Below are 4,132 nucleotides of genomic sequence, written 5' to 3'. Positions count from 1 at the left end.
GTTATTGGTTTTGCTCAGCAAATGTCTTTGAATAATTTTAGTGTGTGCTACGTCTTACCGCGTATGTATACCGCTCTACTATATAAGCTGCTAATACTTATGTTATTTTAGACAATAATTATAGATACTCCGAGCAAGTAGTATCATTTCAACGTCCCACTTCACTTAATATTTAGACACTGTTACTGTCTTCTGAGATTAAAATCTTCTGTAATAAAATTAATTTCATGGTTTAAAAGTCCCCTGAAAGACTTAAAATTAAGGAGTTTAAGGACATACTAGGGTGAGTTACCTACATGTACATAACTGGTAGTTTCAATGTTTCCTTAAAAATTGTGTCAATCGATACCTGTTAAGGATGACTCACGCTAGACCGGGCCGTGGCCGGGCTGAGGCGTCCGATATGACATTTTTATTAAACTTATTTTTTTTTCGTATGGCTTTTTCTGTTACTCTACTTCAGAGATTTACAGTTTTTAAGTACTGTACCGCTTCTGTGGTTAAGGTGGTAAAATCCTCCACTTGCCCATGGTATTTGGTTAAAGGACAGTCAAATACCGTGTGGTGTACGGTCTGCTCGACTGCCATATTGTGCCACAAATAAGCACAGTTTCCAACTCCCATCCTTATTCGATTCAGCATGCACCAAACGCGTCGGGGCTCCTCAAAGCCAGCAGGGCGTGTCTTGGTATTAGGCTTGAAGGCGTCGCCGGGGAGAAATCTTGATTCCCATTCAGATTCCCAGGAGTCCCGTAGGTTACCCATTGGTGCTGGATCATGGAATCTCAGCACTGAAGGATGGCGAGACTTAAGTCTTGTCTTTTTAAAATCATGAAGGTCTTCATGGACAGGTAAGTTTGGGGATGCCCGGATCTTTTGTATTTCGAGGTCAAGGCATTTTTCTCTCCGCATGAGGTGGCTGTATGTGGGATAGGACTGGTAGCCAATAGATCGCTGTGGGCTTGAGGCATCCAGAGATGAGACGCATCGTGTGGTGGAGTTGGACGTCAACGTTGGAAGTGTGAGCGCTGTTAATCCAGACGGCAGAGCTGCTGTATTCAGCTGTCGAGAATACCAGCGACAGTGCTGAGGTCCGGAGTGTAGTTGCATTAGCACCCCAGGTAGTTCCGGTTAGCTTTTGGATGATGTTGTTGCGGGTTTTCAGCTTTGCAGACATTTTCCCAAGATGTCTGTCAAGGGTGACTCCCAGGTATTTAGGATAGAAATTATGTTTCAGGGTGGTGTCCCTAAACTTGACTTTGAGCTCTTTTTTGGCCATTTTGTTGTTTAAGTGAAACTGATTTATGAAACTGATCGGTGATCACGTGGTGCTTTCCATAAAAAACGAAGCGCCGGAAGCTCCGGCCCAGCCTCGGCCTGCTATATATATTCCAATGCAGAAAATAACAAGCTTGGGGAACGGTAATCAGCGTCAAACACTGCTCGCTTACTCTCAATAATAATTATGATATGGATTCTTGGATATAATAGTAAGCTTAACTTTGACGTAGTTCATTGAGTCTCAATTATTTTTTTATGTTTAAAACTTCAGGATCTTTTATTGAGATCACCGTGTCTCAATAACTACTTTAATTAAGAATAACTATTGTAAAATACCTTACAATAGTTATACTTAATAGATATTAATGCAAAATGACACTCCGTTATTAACTTTAAATACAACAGAAAACTCCCTAAAATCTCCTCAAGCCCGTATAATCTGGAAACACTATAAAGTACTTCTCTAACCGTTAGCATTGACAATACTTCAGCTCCCAAGAGCCCCAGATTGATCCCTATTGTTTGGAAAGCTGTCACACACGTGTGGCAACCTCACACGTAGGGTTGCCAACTCGTATTCATGTCGAGCTGTCTGGGTGTGGGACACCCCTATTCTTTCCGTCGGTCGGCGGACATTGAGGTGCATTGACAGCTTGTACAGCTGAAAGGTTGAGAATTGAAAATGGGGCATGTTTTGAAAAGCGGTTTGTGGCTTTCAAATCGAGTGTTATTGGCAGACTTACGGCGCGATTCGGGAAATGAATTAGAGATTTACTAGATATGAAATAGTAAAGAAAACTGTTCCACGGCAAAAGGTACCTTAAAGCGGCTGGCGCTTACGTCGCATAGCGCATAATATTGGAGCGGCGGCGATAATAATCGCCAACCGCCATAAGGTGGTAACCTTTACCCGTGGGACTTCACATATCTTTACTAATTCATATCTAGTGAATCTCTAATTCATTTCCCGAATCGCGCCGAAAGAGATTTTTCTAGCACGAAGGAGGCAACGCTAGTGACTTCCTTCCGATATTTAGTTTATCGATACCTGCCTATATTATAAGTTTCATATTACAGGCCACATTTAGAAATAAATGAACAAGAATAAACTAAACATCGGAAAGAAGTCACTAGCATTGCCTCGTTCGTGCTCAATGGTTAGAATTGTGATTCAATCTCTGATTCCCGAAACTATGGAGAAAGTTACGTGCTAAGTAGCTATTTGCTACTTATTTGGCGTAAGAAAATATTGTAGGTAAACATAATTGAGTGCTGGCGGTACCCTTGACTACGTTTTTTAAATGTGTATATTATGTATTTATTTTTTGTACCTACATTGTTTTTTATTATACTTTTACATTAATATATTATAAAAAAAAACAACTAACCTGAGTTTAAAATGCTTAATTTAAAGCTTCATGCTTTATTGAACCTTTTTAGCGGTTTTTGTTGTTTCGTACACAGATTTTAGGTAGGTAAAGGTTTAGCTTAAGTTCATGCTGTGCTTCTGCATAATGCAAATCAGAAAACTCACCACATGTGACATTCCACGGGTAAAGGTATCTTATGACGGTTGGCGCTTACGCTGTTATTAACGACGCTACAATACTAAATGTGGTGTGACGCGAAATACAGTCAGCAGCAGAGGTCGCTAAGCGGGCCAGGTGTTCAAAATTATCTTGACGCGACTTTATTGTTAAGAGAATAAGAGCGTGTCAAGGTAATTTTGAACACCGCGCCTGCTTAGTAGACATGCGCGAAACAGTGCTTCGAAAAGTGATGCTATATCACATCACTTTTCCGAACACGTAATGGTACACTGAGATATCACATCACTCATCACTCGAAACATGACCCGACCGTGAAACAGCGCTCGGGCGCGCGCGAGATGGCCATATTACAGCTATCTCTTACATTACACAGCGCATCTACAGCACTCTAGTGATTCTAGGCGTTTCGGATCCGTATCGGCGATCGATCTATTTATTACGCGTTGCGTTTTGTCACCTTTATGTGAAAGATTTTTTGTTAGTTCTTATAAATTATAAAATAATGTAATTATGTAATATGTATGTAAGTTTCGGAGGTAGATAATTGCCTATGGAGCTTCCCAATATGGCGAGTATTCTATAACAATGCGTACATTTTGCTCGCTTTGGTTGTGTCTCCGTAAAGTGGTTCGTTTATAGCCATTTTTTTTAATAGGTCAATCAAGTTAAAGTCACCAATAGTCCGTAAAAAAGCGATTACTCACCAGCACTAATACATTATCAGAATATTGCCATAACGAAACTATTATCACAGGGCGGACACGCCATACATCGAAAATCATTTGCGTTTATATGTGTGCACGGCACGTCTGTACACGCGTCATTGTGTAAGTAAGTGGCTTAGGGCTGACTCGTGCGGCGCGCGGGGAAGGCGAAGCCGAGGTTTGCCGAGGCCGGCCGAAGGACACGACGAGCGGCCCGCTGCGTTGCATCATCATCATCATCATCATCATCAGGCTATATTAGTCCACTGCTGGACATAGCCCTCCCCTAAGGAGCGCCATAGCGCCCTGTCTTCAGCTTGCCGCATCCAGCATCTGCCTGCAGTCTTTCGCAGATCGTCATCCCACCTGGCCGGAGGGCGTCCTACACTACGTTTGCCGAGTCGCGGTCTCCACTCAAGAACACGTTTCCCCCAGCGGTTGTCGGTTCTTCGTGGGATATGGCCAGCCCACTGCCACTTCAGCTTGCTAATTCTTTAAGCTATGTCGATAACTTTGGTTCTCTGTCGAATGTATTCGTTACGAATCTTATCCTTCAGAGAAACTCCGAGCATAGCTCTCTCCATAGCTCGCTGAGCG

This window comes from Cydia fagiglandana, chromosome 12, assembly GCF_963556715.1.
Source record: "Cydia fagiglandana chromosome 12, ilCydFagi1.1, whole genome shotgun sequence".
NCBI classification, from domain to species: Eukaryota; Metazoa; Arthropoda; class Insecta; order Lepidoptera; family Tortricidae; genus Cydia; species Cydia fagiglandana.
The sequence above is the reverse complement of the archived record's forward strand: the minus strand, read 5'-3'. Positions refer to the sequence as shown.